The sequence below is a fragment of the Papaver somniferum genome, chromosome 10, assembly GCF_003573695.1.
Source record: "Papaver somniferum cultivar HN1 chromosome 10, ASM357369v1, whole genome shotgun sequence".
Taxonomy (NCBI): Eukaryota; Viridiplantae; Streptophyta; class Magnoliopsida; order Ranunculales; family Papaveraceae; genus Papaver; species Papaver somniferum.
Window position 1 is genome coordinate 151,153,509 of NC_039367.1, and position 23,294 is coordinate 151,176,802.

General features: G+C 34.2%; 1 long non-coding RNA gene across 1 annotated transcript; it reads left to right on the top strand.

Annotated features, from left to right (window-relative positions):
- The first annotated feature begins 7,598 nt into the window (after nt 1–7,598).
- LOC113317332 lies at nt 7,599–9,884 on the top strand. Its single transcript, XR_003343435.1, has 4 exons — nt 7,599–7,892; nt 7,983–8,053; nt 8,159–8,252; nt 9,086–9,884. It is a non-coding gene; the product is annotated as an uncharacterized LOC113317332 (long non-coding RNA).
- The last annotated feature ends 13,410 nt before the right edge of the window (nt 9,885–23,294 follow it).

A 23,294-nucleotide genomic window follows, 5' to 3' on the forward strand; every position in this document is an offset into this window, starting at 1 on the left:
TTGGTAACCAAGCATTCAATATTTACCGTTAGATGAAAACTTGATTAGATGCAAGCTAATATCTTTCAACCTTTAGATCGTCTTAGCTTGTTACAAACATGTGAAATGTACCTTCATTTAGATATGGGTAACTGTACCTAAACGTGACTTGGTTGGCTCAACAATAGTTAACTGAAGTTAGCCATATGAACACTTTCATTTCAACCTTATTCTTCGTTATCACAACTAGTTCCAATGACTCAATGAAACTAGTTATGGAGTTGTTCAATTGTTTATATTCTCATGGAAGTATACATGACACAATTGAAGCAAAAACGGTTTTGATTCACTTGAATTAATTCATGAACATTATAGCCACATTTTGCAAAAGATTGTGTTCCTTATTATTTAAATATATTTGTTCATGAATAAACCAATTTTATAACTTAACCTACTCAAGTATGCAAACGGGCACACAAACCTAATTAGCCGGACTTGGTATTGGCAAAATATTGTGTCACGAAAACCAATTTCCTCGTTGCCGAAAGAATTCAGCGGTGCAAAAAATTTCATCACCTATAGCGAGTCGTTGAAAGTGTTCTGTGATGTCCTTAAGAAATCGTCACCGAATTTTTTTAATTAGCGACATAAGTGTTTTTGCCACCAAAACTATCTTTTTGTGAGCAAATAAAATGGACACTGTTCACTAATTTTGTGATGAAGAATTTTGTCACTCTTGGTATTTTTGGTGAGGAAAATATTTTATCACTTAAAATAACTTTAGCCGCGAAATTCGTTCGTCTCGAAATATATTTATAGTGAAGAAAAAAATTCATCACATAAAATAATTTTAGCCGCGAAATTTGTTCGTCTCAAACTGTACTTATAGCGAAGAAACAAGATCATCACGTTAACAGTTTTAACCGCGAAATTTGTTCGTCTCAAAATATATTTATAGTGAAGAAACAAATTCGTCAGCTAAATAATTTTAGCCACGAAACCGTTTCATCTCTGAAAATATAATGATTTCGCAGCGGAATAACTTTCATCTCAAAATAAAAAAATTAATAACAAAATTTAGTCGTCTTTAAAAATACGTATAATGACCAATTAGGATTGTCTCTGTAGGTCATTTCAATAATGAATATCATCGTCTCCGAAACAACTTTACCTGCATATATAATCGTCTCCAAGATAATTTTTGGGACAAAGTCACCATAACTTTACCTCACCATAACTATTTTCTCATCATACCAAACTCGTCACCATTTTTTCTTTGATGACTAGCTTAGATTTATAATTACACAAAAATAAATATAAATAAATAAACATTTAAATAAATAATATAAGTTGAATAAAAAATAATTACCCATTAAAAATAATTTTTTTATACAAGATCCAAACTTGAAAAAATCTGATAAATAAACTCCAGCAATAAATAAATAGATAAACATCACTACTAGAAAAGAAAAAAAATTTCTAAGACTAAAACATTAATGTGACCGCATTCAACTTTCAGTTACATTAGCAGTAATGTTGTCCAGCCCGAGAGAACGCATCATCATATCTTGCATATTTCTTATGACCATTTCGCTGTCTTCTTTCATCTTTTTGATCTCCTCATTCTAGGCGCGTATTTGCTCTTCCTGAGCTTGAATTCTATCAGCCTGTGCTTATAACATTTCATGAATTCCTTCATTGTTAGAAACAATGGTCAAAGAACACGTTGTCATTGCTTTTTCTTTAAAACCTGAGCACATACTTCTGCCTCAGTGGGTGCTGCAGCTCCCACTTCGATGCCTTGCTGCATTAGTTGATTCATCGTGTCCTATCTAGAGATACATCAAAGAGAGAATAATTAGCAACTGCACCCGAATATCAAACTAGTAGGTTAATTCTAGTGATATAAAACTATACAAGAGATTACAAATATTTATTGGATGTGGTTTGGTTTAGACGTATACAACACAAATTGTAACACTAATACTGTCTATACTAACCCATTCGATGCGAGCTTCATCAGAAACCCATTTCATGTGAATACTACAAAAGTGGTACCCTACACATATTTTACAACAAGGCATATTAGTGGGACAAGTAAGCACTAAATAGATGAACAAGCTGGAAATCAATTTGTTGTTCAACTTAGTTTTCAGACTCCAAGTAACAGAAAGAACTTTCAAACACTACTGCTTGTAGTTAGAGAAGGAAGGGGACAAGTAAGCTACCAAATCGACCTACCGACACATATACAAGGTGATCTGAGTTATTCAAAAAGGAAAAAACCTTAAATACTCACATTTTGTGAGTGCTGCGTAAACCTAGCTAAAAAAGTTATAAATTGCAGACCTAAATTATGTTTTGTGATTGTTGCTGACTTAAAAGTGCATAATGCTACTTTTAACTGTTTAAGTAAGAACATTACCAACTAAAATAAATAACGCTAACTAAGTCTCGGCTAGCACACAGAATTGTGAAGTCAACCAAGCTCCATACATAAGTCTAAAACGGATCAAAACTACCAATCTAACTATGGAGATTAATGAAATAAAAGTCCAAAAAGAAGAAAAAGGGGAAAAGTAACAGGTACCCTCAGAAGATGATGTTGCTGGAGCTGGTTGTACATTATTGTTAGCCATTTTTCACCTGAGCTGCTGGGCAATGAAACAACACCATGATTAAAAGAACAACTAAGAAACCACAGGCAAAAACATGAAAGTTTGATGATGCATATATATCTTTTTCAAACAACAGAATACAAAAGGAATATAAAGGGGAAGAGCAAACCTTAAAGAATATTAGGAGATCAAAAAATTACAAAATTAGGGTTTGCATATATGAAATTGAAGACTAATGTGAGATCTAGTACATTCAATCAGTATCTTGTGAGAAAAACTTGAGAACTTTGGGGATGTATTTATAGGAGAGAAAATGAAAGATCAAGCGGGGAAAAAATCGCCCAGCTTTTTTCCCTTTTTATTTACATGGCGCCAAAAAATTGAAGATTAACCAAATTCGAAATGGTTCCTTAGCTTGTTTTATCTGATTTTAAAACTAGGGTTTTTCTGTTCATATCTTCTTTCCAAATGGGTGAATATTCTTCTCCTCAAAAATCGAAAATTCTCATCCAAAATAATTCTTAACAAGGAAGATTTACCTATATGGAACGAATTTAAGATTCACTGACAACCATATGATATGCTCATTTACCTCATTCAACCATTCATCCCTCAAAAAAAAATCTTGAAAATCTTTTGAGAAAATCTTCAGCCAATCAAATCCTGATTTCTAGTCAAATATCCCTTCTACACGATCTCTATATTTTAGGTAATGAAATAACAAAAAAGAAGAAAAACTCGTCTTCTTTATTTTAGGGAAGAATAAGAAAATTTATCTGAGATTTTCGATAGAAAAGAGGTAAAAAATTTATGAGATTAATGTGCTGAAACTATATTCTGGAGAAGTTGTATCACACACTTCGTGATGCACTAAATTAAGATACATTAGATCTTTCATCCAATGGGAACTTTCCAGGGATTATTCAAAATCTTTAAGCAAATAATTTTTGTTTTTGGTAGTAAAAGTTGGCTTTGTGATATCCAAAAATCAAAGTTTTTTTTAAGAAGATAATTTCGTTTTTGGCAGTAAAGACTGGCTTTGTAATTTCCAAAAAATCTGAATGAGTCTTCCGCGCGTCTCCATCAAAGATTATCTAAATTCATCCTCCGAGTAACTTAGAGGACCGCTAGATCTTAAGGATAATGCATTTTAATACTCAGAAAATGAGTTTGTGTAAGGATTTTTTAAGGTTACCCGGTGCATTTTAGGACGTGCTAACAAATTTCAAGAGCGGACTGATAAATCCCAAGTTGAGATGAAAATTTTTCAATCACAGGTAGATTGTATTGCACTTGTGGATGAAATTCGTATTAAGTGGCGAAATCACAAAAGAATATTTTTCAAGAAATCTTGAGATCCAGTCTTTACCTTCATTACTTGCTCTTTCTTTGTAAGGTATAGAGGAGAAGCATAAATGACCCTGTGTTGCCTTAAAACTCAGTTACTTAGCGTGAGATTGTAAGATTATTGAAAAAAATGAAAAGATACCACACAAATTTAATGTTCTGTTAGCATATTTTAGTTACACTGGTATTTTAGGGTTGGTATTTAAATTCTTGGTTCACAAGATAAATTTTTCATGTAGTAACGCATTTATGCTTATAGTTAATTCTGAATTTGATGAAAAGATCGAGTCAAAAAGTAAATTTTGATTGCAAATAAAATTATACTTTGAGTGTATATGCATAATGACCACTTAAACGATAGGAGGCTGATGAAGTACTCAATTTCTCAATCAAAAGAAATTTGGATAAATATGGGTGAAATTTGTGGAAATTCTTGTGAGATTGTGTATATATATACAATATCATACTAGATGACCACTTTTACAGCTGGAAGCCAGGAACTCAACTTCTTAATAGGAAGAAATTTGGAAAAATTAAAGAGAGCTCATAAAACATTATAGTAATATTGTGCATTTATTGAAATAAATAAGAAGATATCGAGGATATTTCAAATAGAGTTTACAAGTTTTTGCCTCACTGTACAAATTGGAGTTGGGATATGCATTGAGATTTAGATTCTTGGCTTACAAGATAAAATTTTGGTTGAGTTTAATTTGAACTTAATGAAAATTTCGGGTCACTGAGAAAATTTTGATTATAGATAATCATAGTATTTTATTTACATATGCATGCTTCAATCAAATTCACATCTTCTTCTTTCTCTTGACGGCTCAAGGTGAAATTCAATTCAAGTCTTTTAAGGTAATCATATTGATAAAGAATCGGGTCACAAAGTATTACAAATAAATAAGAATATAGTTTATGTGCATATATATGCATAATGACCACTTTCACGATGGGAGGCGGAGGATGTACTCAAGTTCTCAATTGAAAGACCTTCGGACAAATTAAAATGAAATTTGAGGAAAATTTATGCATATATATATTTTAGTTTTATTAGTATATTTTATGACCACTATTATGGTTGGAAGCCAATGGAGAACTCAACTTCTCAAAAGTAGGAAATTCGGATAAATCAAAAAGATCTTGGAAAAAGATCGATTATAGTCAAATTGTAGAATTATTGAAAGAAATGAGAAGATAACGAGGATATTTCAAAACGAGTTAACAAGTTTTTGTCACACTTGAAAAATTGGAGTTGGGATGTATATTTTTGAGTTACAAAATAAATTTATGGCACAATGTTATATTGTTTTTGTATTTAATTTTGAATTTTATGTAATTTGCAGAAAAAAATTTGATTGTAGATAATAGTGTTTTGTATACATATGCAAGGTATTTTTGAAATTGAGGCCATTGCATCAAATTGGAATATATTATTTTAGTATGTTCTTGCATAAATTTTTAATTAAATCGGCCTAACTCTTGTCAATGATTTGAATTTAGCGGTTACCAGCCAATTTTTGAAATGGGTGTTTAATTAAAAATCTACCAAATTTTGCGATTGCCAAACACGTTTCACAGACCATATCAATTACCAAATGTCATAATGACCTCAAAAATACAAAAGCGATACAATGCATTAATAATACTAGCTTATATCACCCGTAAGTGATATGGTAAGCACATGTGTGTTTAGTAATTAATGTTTGTCATTCTTTAGCAAATTCAATTTGTATATATTAAATGATCGTTTTCATGGTGGAGACTGATGAAAACACAACTTCTCAATCGGAAGAACTAGAAAAATTAGAGTGAAAATGGAAAAAATTATAACGAAATTGTAAGATTATAAGTATAATCCTATTTTTCTTGTAAACAATAAATATCAATCAAAAGAAACTGGAAAAATTAGAGTGAACATTGGGAAAAATTATAACGAAATTGTAAGATTATAAGTATAATCCTATTTTTATTGTAGACAATAAATCTCAATCGGAAAAAACTGAGGAAAAATTAGAATTAAATTGAAATAATTATAAGGAAATTATAAGACTACAAGTGTGTTCTTCTTTTTATTGTAGAAATAAAAAATAATTTATTTTAGTCGCGATATTTTATTTTGTAATATAGTCTACTTTAAATTACGTTCTTTTTTAATATAGTCTATTTTAAATTACGTGCACTGCATTGAGTGAAAATTTGTATAGGCTAATGTGAATCTAAAAAAAAAAGAAAAAAAAAGGAAAATGCGGTCAGAAAAAGAAACAATAAAAAAAAGCTCAAAAAAGAAGAGGGGATTTTGTGTTTCCCTCTCAAAATAAATGGCTATTTTGCGTTTTCCCCCTTTTAAATTGATAATTGGTGAATCCCCCTTTCAGTCATAACCGCCGTTACCCTTACTTAATCGTGCACGTAATGTTCACGTGTGTGCCATTAAAAATATTAGATTTATATTTTAATCTAATCTGACGGTCCTCAAAAAAGATCATACTCTAACCCTAAAAACATCAAGTATCGATGTATCATCGTCCTCGTTGTCTCCAATACATCCATATCATTGAGACTACAGACCATAGGCGAAAATTAAAATCCCATTTTGTTTCCCAAGTCTGCAAAATCCCCTTAACCAAAAATCAAAATTCTCTACAAGTGAATCCTAAACAAACAAATCTTCACCTTAATTCGACTAAAATTTCACAAACAATCAAAATTCCAATAAAAGAATCAAGACCAATTTGAATGCAATTTCTTATGTAATTCCACTTTTGCAATTAAGGCACTGATCATTTTTTTCATTCATTTGATCAAACATTCTAACAGGCATCTCAACATCACCTGCTTAGGCAAACCCAAAAAAAAAAATCAATCATAATTCAGAGAACACCGATGTCCCAACTTAATTTGTTCAACAAATCAAAACATTCACTATGATCCCCATTTAGCACACCACATCGGTAACCGAATCCATTTCCTACACTTCACAAAAAATTTAATTGATCTTTGAATTTTTCCGATCTGGGGTTTGAGAACATTAAAAAATTAGTATTCACTATTAATAGAACTACAATTCTTGATTCTATTGCACCCGATTGATTATTTGAAAGATCTTGGATTGGGATTGTGTGTGGGTTGCAGATTTGGGGGAAGTTACAGAAACTTTGACGGAGACGGAGAGAAAGAAATGATCTTTCAGATCTCTATCGCAATCTCTCTTATTTGGTACACCACGTGTTACCTGATTGGAATGGTTTCTTTAGATATCAACACATGTTAAGCTTTTAAAATAATATACACGTACACTGCACATGCCCGATTACCCAGGTGATAACGGCAGTTATGACTGTGAGGAGAGGTTTCACCAATTATCAATTGAAAAAGTGGGAATCGCCATTTATTTTGTGGGGGAAATACAAAATCCCCCAAAGAAAATATTTTGCTCAAGTAAGAATTTACTACAATCAGATTTCCATGCCTCCAAGCTATTTCAGGCATGCCAAGGCTCCAAGAGGTCTCTTGGATAACTGAACGGTTTAGTAACTATGGAGTAACTTATTAAGATACAGCTGGATACACCATGTTATAACCCGGCGGAGTCTCCCATATTTGTTTCTAGGGCTTTCGATAAAAATAAAAAATAAAAATGGAAAGCTCTCGTTCTTCTCTTCTTCCCTAATTATCGTTTCCGTTCTTCCGTAAAATAAAGAAAGCGTAATCGAAATTGCTGATTACTGTTGAGGATTAATGATGTAATTAAGAGTTTGAATGGGTTAGGAATTGGGTTCTGAAGTTCGATTTCAAAGCAAGTTAGGAAAAGATTTGGAAACAGCTGAAGAACTGCTGCGAATTTGATTTAGCTTGGATTTCTTATTTTAGCACAATCAAATTCGTCACATCTTCTTCACTCTCTGGACGGCTTAAGGTGAAATTGAATTCAAGTCTTTCAAGGTAATCGTTCTGTTTTAAGTATTTCAATGTTTAATTAATCAAATTAGGAAAAGGGGTTATTAATGTCGACAAATTTTCCTTCACATCCAGGAAGAAAAGAAGTAGAATTTTAGTCGGGTGAAGAAAAAGGGATACAGACGAGGAAGTGTTGCCAAAGAAAGGTTTGTGTTCTTCTATTTACAATGATTAGCCTGGATGGAGTTGTTAATCATATTATCGCTCTAAAATTTTTGATAAAATAGTTAACGGTGTTCAGTTCAATTCAGAAGAATCGAGAATTGGGAAAATCAAATTTAAGGCTTTTGATTTGGATGAACATCAAATCTCTCGTAGAGCAAAGATTATGATTATTACGCTAAGGTAACTGATTTCCAAATCCCTCTCTATTTTATTGATTTGACTCAAATTTTTGTTGGTATTGTTAGGTCATTAATTTGTAGTGGGAACAATTTTTCTATGTCAATCTTGCATTGGAATTTTGAAAACTTTGTGCTGTGCACACTTTCATGTTTTGGAGTTGGGATTTGGGTTAATGACAAAGTTATTGGACACAGAATATGATGGGACAAGAATGTTAGGTCGCCCTTTTCAATTCAGTGTTTTAGGTGGAAATGTTGTGAGATTAACATGACAGCCACGGTCAAGTACGGGTATTTCTTCTTTTCGTTTTTTTTTTAAGTAAAACACTATGAGATGGGTGTTGGCTTTACTGTGGATAGATGCCTGGGACTGTAGAGAGGGTAATTTGTTAGTTAAGCGATTTGTGGATTTAAAAGTATGCTAGAGATTTGAAACTGCGAATGTTACTTATAACTTATATGTTTATCATGACAAAGTTTGTTAAGTAGAGTTCTCACATCTTGTTGGAACCATATAGGCAGTCTTGGCTCATACAAACTGTACACACTGTAATTGAATATCTTAGGATTTTGATAGTGGATTTTGTTGTATTACATTAATTTAATGACAGTCAAGTGGTTAGGGAGGTTTAGCTGGTTTTCTATATACTCAAGAATTTCAAGTTACAATTTCGTTCAATCTATGGACTGACCACCAAGGACGGTTAGCTTTGGTGCGAATTTGTGTTTTATTTTTCTTGTGAAATGGTGTTAGTACATGTTCTGTCTGCCCCCATATATGCTAGTATGCGTTTGTGATACCTTTTTTTTCTTTTATTTTTGAATTAAGGATAGATTAAAGCTGGATGCATGAACCCAACAAATTGAGTAAAGAACGGTCAGGTGTTAATTTCTTTATTGAGATGACCAAAAAGCATCTCATAAGAAACAAAAAGGACAAGTGACTCCACGGAAGAAAAATCTTAAAACAGATTATGATTTGACATGTTTAAATGTGAATAATACGTGATTTAAGAAAGAACCATGTCTATCGCATTGGATGCGCGACAAGTGTTCTACCTGGATGATCATAAATTCGGAGCAGACTGGAAAGTGGTTCAAAAAATGCATCACAGACATATATGAGACATACGTGGGATGTTCCTGAAATGGGTGATGATGATGAAGAAGAAGATGTTTATCAGCAAACTTGGGATGTAACAGTATCATCACTCATACAAGAAGATAATGTTGGAGTAGATAAACTCCGTAGAGATGATGTGGAGGTAGAGTTGGTAGATGCAGAGATTGTACTTGCAGCTGATATTGATGTGGATGATGTTCATGTCGAGGAAGAAGATGAGACATTGATTGATTATAATGACTCGGAAGACGTGCCCGTTGACGATGATTCAGATTTAGAGGATTAGTTATTTGCATTTTATTTACTTAAAAATAGTTGTTTGGTTTGATCATTATTTTGATTAGAACAATAGCTCATAACACCGCTATTTTGAGAATAATTAGTTTAATCATTTTTAAGTAAATAAAATGATTCAGAGGTTCTAGCCGTACTTCCGATGATTCAGAGATTGGTTATTTTTGTTGTTTGGTTGGATTTCAACGATCTTCTATATGTCAGCTTTACTACGCAGTTCTTTTTTTTTTTTTTTTTTTCTTTTTTTTTGTGTTTTTTGTGTCTTTTCTGTTCCCATTGTGTTGGCATAATTTAAGGTGCTCAAACAGGGAAAATATTTTGATCTAGCACTGCTAGATCATGTTTGATCTAGCGGCATGTAAGCCAGACATTTGGGTATTTTTGTTGTCAACAAACTCTTATGTTAACCCGAGTTATCTCTTTCGCCGGTGTTTTAGCTACCGTGTAAATTACAGGAAGAATGATGATGACTGCCATGAACGAGGGTTTCTACTAAAATTTAAGAAATCCTTCAATCACATGGTCCTAAAATTTTCAGAAATTCCTCAATAACATGTTCCACAAATACATCTTGCTCTTGTACTCAGGTGGAAAATATTTGGGTACCAACTAATTTCTTGAAATACTGATTGGCTACTGATTAATTTAGTCAAACAATGCGTAAGTACCCATTGGTTTTGTTACATAATAATTGGGTACTAATCAAATTGGTGAAAAAATGTATGGGTTTTGGTAGAATTTTAAAGGAGAAGCAAACAGTTCATCATCATCATCGCATTCGTGGTAGTGGTTTACTGAACGTGTTTGGTTTTGTAGATTTATGTTTACACAGGTTTACCATGTATTAAAATTTTCATGATATATTTCACAAAGTTAGGATAGATAACTATTACCTAGCTCTGATGATAAAGGATTCAAGGTTTAGAATAGAATGGAAGTTGAGGTATTGGTTCAGATGGTTCGGATCGAAGGAGAGGGAATATGAGAAGACAAAAAGAGAAAAAACTTCTTTGATTACTATTTAAAGTTGAAGAAAAACGGGTATATAATGCTCATCCATATCCAGTAAAAAAAAGAAAAAAGATCTTGTACATCACTAAACATACTGTAACTAAAAGAACGGCAACACAAGCCAACTGCGAAAAGAAAAAGAGATAACCGTGGTTAACCTAGGAGTTTGCGGAGGTCATAATAGCCAAAATGTCTGGTCTACATGCTGCTAGATCAAACATGATACACACCTGAATTTTAAGAGATATCTAGGAGATAACCTCGAAAGGATTTGGATGATAATTTCTTCTGGCAGATGCGGCATTAAAACTAGCTGCTTCTCATTCATGGTTTCCTTTTCTTCCATCGTTGCCATCCTGTTCCGGTTCATGTTTGAGGACTTGGCAAATATTCCTCCCATGTGTGCTACTTTCGGGTTTGTTTATGGATGTGATAAAAGTTTTTTTTTTTTTTTTTGCTAAGAATGTGATCAAAGATTCAAAATACACTTTTTGTATCCTTTTAACAAAATTTTCAACAAAAACCCTTAAAGTAGGAGAGTTGACTTGGTTGTATACATCTCCTTTTAAATCGAAATGGACTGAGACTAACAAGAGATATATGACTTGTGACTCGGTATAAAATATAAAATGAACAAGTGTCAATTTTATAAAAGCATAAGTGTCAATAGAACATAATTTGTTCTCAGAAAAAATAAAAACAGAAATTCATCTGATGAGTATACGTAAAAACTTCTCAAACTAAAAAAACACTCATGCACCCTAAACCTTCGATGAGTATACATAGAGAAAGAATTGATACACAGAGATCAGGGACAAGGATTATCTTGCAATATCCAATGTTTTCAAGAAGACCAAAAACAAATCATGGAGAAATTAAGTTGTTTGTTTGCTCAAAAACAGTATAACACAAATAAACAAAGATGATATGGATGATCGTAATAATAGATTTCATAGAAAAAGTTCATCACTACAGAAAATTAGTTAATATATATGATAGATATGTCAATGTTAAGCTTGTCATAACTGGAAACACTAAGTTTGACCGTAATTAGCCGGCGTTGGTACTATGAAGAAACTGAAACCGAGCAATTTACACAAGTATGGAATGATACTGAATATGAAGACCAAGTATCCTTATCACTAAAATAGAATCCCTCCAGTTCCGTAGGTCATATAAACTAAAGCCTCTTTGCAAAACCCGTTCATGTTGTAACGAACCTCTAATAGAACGTCTCCAGTTTTTAAACACTTCATAACGAACCTCTAACAGAATACTGGTGTCACGAGGTGTTGTGTGATGAGTTCCTGATAGTTTTGGTTGACAAGAGGCCCAAAACTCAAAAAATCTTGCTGCACTTCGCGGGAGGCGACCAGCGTCAGAGATCTTTAGCCAAATACGATCCCCAAGCCTTAAGCTACAGATTTTGTACGCTTAGGTCGATACATGCAAAGCCAGTATCGGGACTTAAAAAATGGACTAAAAATTGCCCGATGTAAGAAAGTTTGAAGTTTAACTTTTTTCTTTTTCATTTGCGCTTACTTACCAATCTGATTGAATCCTTTTTGTTGAATCAATTCTTTACTCTCCATCCAATTCTCTTTCTGGGCACCTCATTTTGTTATGTTCAACGTATTAGACAAGGTCTCCACAATTCTTTGTCTTCATGCAATTCTTTTACGACGTGCATGTTTTGCTGTCATATAAATGTGCCGGCATGGTTTACACCTGCAAGTACTAATATCTTGCAAATGACTTTATATGTATAATCTTGTATAGGATTAGGATGAACCGAAAAGAGAAGACGTTTCGAAATCAATACAATGTTACAAGAAGCATTCTGGTATTTCGAAGTACATAGCACGAAAGCACATCAAATATCTTATCAGCGAGGCAAGGAAGAAGAAGATCAAAAAAAATCAGTCTAAAAGCCCTTTCCATTTTCCCAAAGCCTTTAGATAAGACCCGTAGGAGTTAAATATCGCACACGTTGGTAATCAAGCGAAGTAAAGAATATGACTTAAGCGAACAACATCGCACACAACAAAGTTGAGATGATGCACCAGATGATGTCAACAAAGTCACGAGTAAAGTGTGAAGAACTGTGCGAGAAGGTACGCTATGCGAATATGAGCGATTGTATATGAGCGAATGTATCGCATAGTGATCCCAAAAATAATGGGTTTCTTAGCTGTCATCCACTATGTAAAATTCTATATAAAGGGGAGAGGTCATTGTTTCTGGGAGGATTCTAGGACAAGTCTTGGAAAGGAAATAGAAAGAGAGAGAGAAAGTGAGCTTAGGTTTCAAGTAGAATTGTTGTAATACTTGAATCATTCTTGTAAACATTCTTAATCTTTAGTTAATAAAACAAGAATTCATGATGATCACCTAGAGATTGAGTCAGTTATAGTGGAGTGTAGTTGTAAGATTTCTTACAACTACATTTTTGGCGCTAGAAAATAGCTCTGGATGTTAATTCATGTTAATAGATATGAAATTCATAAGGGATCCATGAAGACAACAAGAGTCAAACTAATTCAAGAAAGAGTCAAAGATATACAGTGTAATAACATAACTAAAGTATCAATTTCTGAGGCAGATTTTCAAGCGACGATAACCGGGAGAATTCTTAAAAGAAATTACGAAGGAAAGAAGGTGGAAACGGTAGAGAAATAATTACCATTACAAGATTGGGAAAAGGTGAAGATTTCCTTTGCGACGGATGAAATTTCAGAGGAAAACTTACAGAGAGCAAATCCATTGGTAATTACGGTCACCGTCGAGCGAGAAAACATTATTGCAAACCAGAGGACATTTGAAGGATGGGCGATTGATAAGACATTGATAGATACAAGAAGTGCAATTGATATATTATTTTATCGCACATTCAAAGCAATGGGATATAAATATGCAGAAATGACACCTACAACCTATAATGTTCATGGATTCAATAGAGCAGTTACAAATCCAAAGGGAGAAAGCGTGACGCGAATATTACTGGGAGAGGTTGAAACAAAGATAACACTATGTGTGATTGACTTTGAGTCACCATACAACATGTTGTTGGGAAGACCATGGGTACATGGATTAAAGGCGGTAATGTCAACGTTACATCAATGCATCAGGTTTCCAATTCCAAGCGGTATAGGTGAAATCAGAGGAGACATTAAGGCTGTGAATACTTGTAATCAAATAGATGTGCGAAATTATGAACGACGAGCCAAAAAAACGAAAGGATCGATGGATAAAAGCGAAAGAACAAAGGATCGAGGAGGAATTTTGAATATACATGATAAGAGCGAAAGAAGGAAAAGGAATACCAGGCGAAGAACCAGCGGAGGAAGGTGGACGAAGTAAAGAAATTAAGGAACCAACACCTATGGGAGAACCAAAAGCGAATTTTACCGCAGCAAAACCAACAAAAGAAATAAATATAGGAATTGAAGAAGAACCGAAAATATTAAGAATTGGAACTAAAATGGATAAAGAAGAAGAAGAAAAAACAATAAGCATTCTGCGAGAATACAATGATATTTTCGCATGGAGTATGGAAGAAATGCCTGGAATAGATTCGTCTGTCGCATGTCATAGATTATACATTAAGAAGAATGTAAATCCGTTCAAACAAAGGATAAGGAAAATTGCAACTGATTATCATCCTAAAATAGAAAACTACAAAAGATGTTAGATGCAGGAATTATAAGGGAGGCTAAATATCCAGAATGGATAGCAAATATTTTAGTGGTCCGTAAAAAGAACAAAATAATTAGTATTCGCATAGATTTTACAGATCTAAACAAAGCGTGCCCTAAAGACAGCTTCCCTTTACCCGATATAATTCAAATGGTGGAATCAGCATCAGGGAATGATAGAGTCACAATGTTAGATGGGTATAAAGGCTATAATCAAATTCCTTTGGCAGAAGAAGATCAAGAACACACCGCTTTCTTCGCTCTAGGAGGTTTGTATTGTTACATGAAAATGCCGTTTGGATTGAAGAATGCTGGTGCGACTTATCAAAGAATGGCGCAGAAAGTTTTCGAAAAATGGATACATAAAACATTAGAGGTCTATGTAGATGATATGCTAATTAAAAGAAAAGAGGCGAAAGATCATGTTGATGATTTGCAAGCAATATTTTAACAGGTGCGAACATTCAATATTAAAGTAAACCAAGAAAAATGTATAGTTGGTGTATCATCAGGAAAATTTTTAGGGTATATTATATCCAAGGAGGGAATACAAGTTGATCCGGAGAAGGTAAAGGCGATTAGAGATATTCCACCACCTGCGACAGTCAAAGATGTTCAAAAGTTAAATGGATTGATAGCATCATTGGGAAGATTCATTGCAAGATCTTCAGACAAATGCAAACACTTTTTCAATATACTAAAGAAGGGAACCAAATTTGAATGGACAAAGGAGTGCGACGAAGCATTACAGAGCATAAAAGATTATTTGGTAAATTTATCCATTATGCAAGAGGCGAAGCAGGGAGAAGAATTGTTATTGTATCTAGCATCAACATCTCATGCATTAAATGTAGTACTGTTATGATCAGAAGAAGGTGTAGAAAAACTGATATATTACATAAGAAAAACATATAACTCCGCAGAAAAAAATTATTCCAAAATCGAAAAGATGATTCTCGCACTGGTATGTGCATCATTCAAGCTTCGCATCTATTTTCAAGCTCACAAAATTAAAGTATTAACAAGAGCACCAATTGAAAATGCAATGAAGAATTGGAAGAGGTCAGGAAGAATAGAGAGGTGGAATGCAAAATTAGGAAACTATGAGATTGGTTATGAAATTTTATCTTCTCCAAAATCTCAAGTTATCGCAGAGTTTCTTGCAGAATTTCCAATAGAAGAAGATGAATATGTAGAAGAAATGATGAAGGTGGATGAAGAACATGAAAATCCTAATGATTTATTGACTGAGCGAAATCCAAAAAGATGGGAGATTTTGGTGGATGGATCCTCTAATGGAGAAGGAAATGGGATTGGTATTGTATTTATTTCACCAACGGGAGCGAGAATGGATTACTCATTCAGATTGGACTTCGCATCCACAAATAATGAAACTGAATATGAAGCAGTCGTTCACGCACTAAGATTAGCAATTGAAATGAAGATTGAGGATGCGTGAATAACTAGTGATTCTCAGCTGGTAATTCGTCAGATAGAAGGCACATATAGTAATAATGAACCATTTTTTCAAAAGTATAGGAGATTGGTTATGGATTTAGCAATGCAAATTCCAAAAATAAGTTGGAGACATATAGGGAGAAAAGATAAGACACTCGCATATGCATTGGCGTTCATACAATCAATGTTAGTAGATCCGGTCGCAAGGGATATAAAAATACAAACACTATTATTACCATCTATAGAAAAGGGTGAATAAGTGCAAACAGATGTGATGATCATAGATAATACACAAGCAGAAAATGTGAGCGACGAGAAAGATTGGAGAACTGAGATACACTCTTATTTAGAGAAAGGGGAATTTCCGAAGAAAAGATTAGAAGCACACAAATTAAAAAGTCGTGCGACAAATTATGAATGAAGGGATGGTGTTCTTTATAGAAGGTCATTCTTTGGACCTTCGTTCAGATGTATTACGCGAAAGGAAGGAATCGAAATTCTAAAGGCATTACACTATGGCGATGCTTGAAACCATAATGGAGGAAGATCACTCGGATACAGAGTAAATATACAAGGCTATTACTGGCCATATATGCATGAAGATGCAAAACAAGTTTCCAGGAGATGCGAAGAATGTCAACGTCATGGAAAGAAGATACATGCACCTAGGGCTATGATTAATACACCAACAAATGTGTGGCCCTTTGGAAAATGGGGAATAGATATTGTTGGACCATTTATACTAGGAACGGGACAAAAAAGGTTCCTAATTATCGCAACAGATTATTTCACTAAATGGGCAGAAGTAAAAGCAGTTCAACATATACGCGATAAAGACATCTTCACATTCATTTTTGGAAATATTATATGCCGATTTGGCATTCCTGCACAATTGGAGTCTGATAATGGGAAACAGTTTGAAGGAGAGAATATAACAATGCTACTCAATGCGTTCAAAATTCAAAGTGGCAAATCTACCCCTTTGAATCCTCAGAGTAATGGACAAGTAGAAGCTACAAACAAAAAAATCGTAGACAACCTGAAGAAAAAGTTAGAAGGGAACAACAAAGGATAGTGCGAACAAGTACATAATTTAGTATGGGCTTACAGAACTACAAGAAGAGAAGCAACCGGAATGTCGCCCTTCTGTCTGACATATGGATTAGAGGCAGTACTACCAACAGAAGTGATCATCCATACCACAAAGAGAGAAGCTTGGAAAAGAATTTAAGTGCAGACTTGATTTTAACAAAGTTGGATGATTTGGAGGAAGTAAGAGAAGACGCTTTGCAGCACACGGAAAATTATCAAAAAAGACTAGCTCGAGAATATAACAAGCGGGTCAAAATAAGAGAAATTCAACCAATTGAATTAGTGCTACGCGAAATTCCAGTTTATCAAAAAGGAAAAGATGGAAAATTGGAGAAAAGCTGGGATGGACCTTATATAATAAAAAGGATAGTTGGAGAGGGAGCCTATGAATTAATGGATCCTAAAGGACGAAATACAGGTCGTAAATTAGATCTCCCTTGGAATAGGCAGTTCTTGAAAAAGTATTATCCATAGTCACTGGCGAATCAATTCGCATGGATAAAAAGTTAATATTTCGAAAATTGTAATGCGAATTTTTCTCTTGGAAATTAAGAAATTCTATAAAAGAAAAGTAAGACCTTGATAAAGGCTACAAAAAATGATATTTATTATCAGGTTGGCTAGGAATCCGAATGTGGCGTGCACCCCAGTTCTCTCATATGCAAGAGGAAATATAGTAAGACCTATCGCACATCACAATCGGAAAGACCTAGAAGGCATGACTCGATGGAAGGCTACACCGACCCCAGAACTTGAGTTGTGGAGATTTGGGGAGAGAATTAAACGATAATGCCCATCCGGGAGAGATACCTTAAAATTTCAGTCTAAGATAGAAATCTTAGATTGAGAGCCTAAGGTGAAAAAGGCTCTCCAAGGAGTGCAGAAACTCGATCAGGGAACCGAGGTACACGGTTGAGTCAAGAGTGCACGTGACGTCTGGAGCGTACCTTGCCACTCTTGACAAGTCCTGACTATGATGCACTCGGTCCGAAGATACCCCACTTAGGGTGCGATCTTGCTGCCATAAACCCTATAGGTAGTGTATGCGAGATTGCAAAATCAATTGGTTGTTGAAAAGCCGGATGGGAAGAGACATAATCTTAACCCGATAGAGGTAAGCTTCCTTGAAGGGGCAATCAGAGGGGAATATAAGGACGGAACCCTCCATTAGGGACCTGAATTGTGTCAAAAGACGTAACTATCACAAGGATTTTAATCATGGGAGTATTAAGACTTGTGATATTTATGCGACAAACCTGAAGAGGAAATAATACAAGCGAAAAAGATAAGACGAGATCAATGGGTCGATGTACTAAAATACAAAGACTTCCTGCGATTTCGTCGCACAAAAATGAGGCAAGATAATACCTTTACATAGGAAGGAAAAATAAGACCTCCTAAGTAAATTAAATAAACCACTGATAAATTCGCACATTGTTTCTTACAAGGAACATAATAAGAGGAAAGTATGGGAATTAAAACAAGAATGTATTATCTTCCTTGCAACAAACAAATACGTGAAGGCTCAAAATATGTTGAAATAAAGAAAGGAAATCAAGAATGCTTAACAGTAGCATCTTATTCAAAATACTTTTCAGACTTTAGCACTGGATCCAAGATTTTCAATCTCAGTACTGGCTTCATTAGCAGATTTCTCTTTTTCTTGTTGAATTTCTTCATCATCTTGATCTTTTTCATCATCGCTTAAAAAGTCAAAATCACTATCTGGCTCAGGATATTTTTCATCCGCACTCACATTGCATACGGGGAGTTTTACTGCTGGAAGAGAGTTGCTTGAGAGAATACCATCAATAACAGATTAGGCACTAGAGTGGCCTTTGTGAATAGCTGCTCTTTCGAGATTTCTAGCATTTATCTCTAGAAAATTCTTCTGAAATGCAAATCTTCTTCGTGCTCTGCTTCGAGACGCAGAGAGAGAGCTCAAGGTTCCCACGAGATAATTCCATATTTGCATATTCCTTGCGAACCTTGGATAACTCAGAATTCAAATGAGCAACAACAGACTGGTGCGATTTTTCAGAATCGACAAAGAATAATAAATAACTATAAATAGAAATAAAGAATTAATATTGTGAGAAAAATGCTAAGAAATCATAATAAGGCAGTCAACTCTAACTGACTACCTTGGAAGAATTTACAAAAGGAAAGGGTATTGTCCTTCATACTTTCCATAGCTTTATCAAATCCATCACCAACTGAACCACTTAGGCGAGATCGAATTTTCTTTTCTTCAGAAAAAAGAGATTTGTTCTTTTTCTTAAGAAAATCGCAAGAATTCTTCAATTGACTGTATTGTTCTTGAAGCTGATTTTTCTTCACAGAAAGATTTATGTTATTATGAATTAATTTCTCATTTCGGGAGCTTAAATCTTTAAGCGAAGTCTCGTACTTTTCCTTCAGTACGCGAAGACTTCGTGCTTGGCTTTCATTTATTTCATGAAGAATTGAATACTGATGTGAAAAAATTGCTTCTTTCTTCGAAAAAGATAGTTTCTCCCTAGAAAGAGTATGGTTTTCTGCTGATAAAGTTTGATGAAGCAAGTCAGCATCGCGTGACAGTTTAGAAAAATAAGATACTTGATCACTAAAAAACTCAATTTTCTGAGTGAGTTGGTTATTTTCATGGGAAAGATTGTTAATCTGATTAGGTGAATATGAATATTGATTATCTAATTGGTTTAGTTGAGACTGCAACTTCACGTTATTCGCTTGAGTATCTTCAGCGAGGAATTGAAAATCGTATCTCTCAGTCGTTCGCTTCCGGTTTAAATCTTAACAAATGCATAAACAAATTTACGAAAATGAACGTATGCGAAGGAATACAGAATACGATAAGTGACCCAAATATAATAATAAATAGCTCTAAGTTTTTGATTTTCGCTGCCAAGATTTTCAGCCTCAAAATTTGAAATTTGGAGTTCTCCTCTCATCCTTTGTATTTCCTTCTCAAAAGAAACATTTTTCTACGAAAGTTCCAACTGAGAACAACTAGATTCAAAATTCTTTTCAGCAAGCATCACATGACGATGAGAATCCTAAAAAGGAAAAGATGAGGTTAGTATGACTTGGAAGTATCATTAAAGAAGATAAAGTTAAGGTGCGAAGGATAATTACCAAAACATCTGGAGCAACATGGAAACTCGGGTCAATTTGAGAAAGGACCTCATCCCTTGAAGCTTTATCAACGGGAAATTCACATAGAAGCTTGCTTAAGGCAGAACAGGAGCGAAGCTTGCAAAGATCATCAGTTTTGGGCAGAGTTGATGACATCGTATAGAGTTTGAGCAGCAAGTTTTACACTATCCAAAGCTTTCTTATTCAAAGGAAAAGAATTTAGTAAGGAAACAGAAGAAGGAGTAGTAAAATTTGTTGGAATGGGGGATTTCTTTTGAAAAAGGTTCGGTTGAGAGCTAGAGTTAATGGGTGAAGAGAAAACTTGATTTGCATGCGATGGAGTCGCAGAGGCAACAAGAGGAGTGCTTTTTATTACTTGTCTAAGAGAAAACTCCTTATTCAAAGGAGACTCTTTAAAAAGTTCGTCATAAGTAACATATGCATTCTCATCCATAATAGGATTTGTTGGTGAAGGAGTAGCAGGAACATTCTTCTCAGAAACCTGGGGAGATATATGGGTGACAAAAACATCTTTTTCAAGAGTTTGACTTATTATCGGAGTGATAGGAGGGCTAGTATGCGAAGGCTGAACTGTGGATAGAGGAACAACATCTATAGCGCTAAAATCTAGAATACAAAGATTTGAATAGAGTGGTATGGGTTTGCGTGAGTTTTTAACTTTCTGCTTCTTACCATCAACCATCTCAGCAACGGAAGCCTGCCAAAATAAAGTAGATAAGTAATAGAGGCAACGATATTGTTTTAAGATAATTGGGTATTCCTTGCTTCTTTATTATGCGAAGCCTTCCTCTTGTGAGATTCCTTATTTTGAGATTCCTCATCGATGGTTTCTATAACACACTCGGAGTTGAGTAGATCTGAATATGGTAAAGCGCTTATAAAGACCTTACTATCCATAGAGTCATGATGCTACAAAAACAGACTTATGAAGTCTCGAACGTGTTTGCCTGCTCTGATACAAATTGAAAAGGCGGGGGTTTAGCAACAACACCCAATATTTTGTTTAGGAAATATATATGGACTAACTCCAGTATAGTTCCAATAGAATCAACTAGACAGTCAGACTCAATCAAGGAAAATATATCCAAGAGTTATATATCAGTTTCTCAAATCAATCTGCAATCGAACAAATAAAAATCTATGAGCCTTATTAATATGAGAAACAACTTGAAAGGTACCAAATACCAAAGTTCAAGTGTCAATCAATTTATATCAACAACCTAAGGTTGGATTATTTAATTGATTAAACTGCGCACAACCTGTGGTATTTCAATTATATAAAAATATAATGCAGAAAAGAAATAACACAGACACCATAAGTTTTGTTAATGAGGAAACCGAAAATGCAGCAAAACCCCGGATCTAGTCCAGTTTTTAACACCACACTGTATTAAACCGCTACAGACTCTAACACACAACAAATTAACTTAGAACTGGAATGTACGTAGTTGATCCCTAACCAATCTCCCACTGATTAAAGTACAGTCGATTTCCTAGCGCCTCCGAATCCTAGCACGACTCTACGTACTTGATTCCCTTATATGATCTCACCTACAACAGTGATTTTCTACGAACCAAAGTCGAAGAATTGATAAAAAAATCTGGCTCACACAGAAAAGTCTATTAATTAAATAGATAAATCTGTCTCCCACAGAAATACTTAGGAGTTTTTGTTCTGTCTTTTTATAAATCAAAGTGAACAGGAAACAACTGATAATCCGGACTTATATTCCCGAAGAATAGCTTAGAAATATCAATCACCTCATCACAATAATCATAATCATATGGAAGCTAAAAGATATTGTAGAATTACAAATAATCAAATAAAGAGCTTTGTGATTAGTATTTATTTTACCTATCGGAGATTAAATCTCGAGCAAATCTTAGAGAAGATAGTACTTTAAAACGATAAAACATAGTAAGATCAGAACACGCAACTACATAGAAAATATTTGGGGTCTGACTTCAGAATCCCAATAAAGTCTTTAAGTCGTTAACCTATAATGGTTTTAAGAAAAACCTAGGTTAAAGGAGAATCGACTCTAGTTGCAACTAGTAACACACATGAGGTGTGGGGATTAAGTTTCTCAGTTGCTAGAGTTTTCCATTATATAGTCTTCAAATAAGGGTTTGCAATCAAAGTTACCTTGGTAACCAAGCATTCAATATTTACCGTTATATGAAAACTTGATTAGATGCAAGCTAATATCTTTCAACCTTTAGATCGTCTTAGCTTGTTACAAACATGTGAAATGTACCTTCATTTAGATATAGGTAACTGTACCTAAACGTGTACACTTGGTTGGATCAACAATAGTTAACTGAAGTTAGCCATATGAACACTTTCATATCAACCTTATTCATCGTTATCGCAACTAGTTCCAATGACTCAGTGAAACTAGTTATGCAGTTGTTCAATTGTTTATATTCTCATGGAAGTATACATGACACAATTGAAGCAAAAACAGTTTTGATTCACTTGAACTAATTCATGAACATTATAGCCACATTTTGCAAAAGATTGTGTTCCTTATTATTTAAATATATTTGTTCATGAATAAAACAATTTTAGAACTTAACCTACTCAAGTATGCAAACGGGCACACAAACCTAACTAGCCGGACTTGGTATTGGTTCGCCAGTATGCCAATGGGTACGCATCGTACATGACCAAACTCAGTTGAATTCCCAGACTTGAACTGTTACGCCGGTACACATACGGGTATGCATACTATAGTTCTCGGACTTCAACTATCAAACCAGTATGCATACGGGTATGCATACTATGGTTCCCGGGCTTGGAGTGTAATTGCAACAGTACGCATACTGTGCTATATCCAATCAAAGGTTAATTTTTCTATACTCCATTTAAATCAATGAAGCATTCTCGGAAGACGTGAATAGCTGTCTCACACAAACTATTAGCTTCAAAGCAATTTTCAAGTGATCAAATAATCAATAAGAAACATTCCGAATCTACATCAAATGATTGTCTCACACAAATAATGGAAGATGTTACCAGGCAATTTTCACATGATCATCTTTTGACTTTCGTCAAGAATAAAAGACGAACTTGGTTAAAGCGAAATCTTACCCATACATATTTCGAGAAATATGAAAGTGAGTTAAATTCAGCTTAAAATATCAATTTTATATAAAAAAAAAATCTATATAGCTATACCACTTTTTGTCTCAATAGAAGATAGAATAGAAA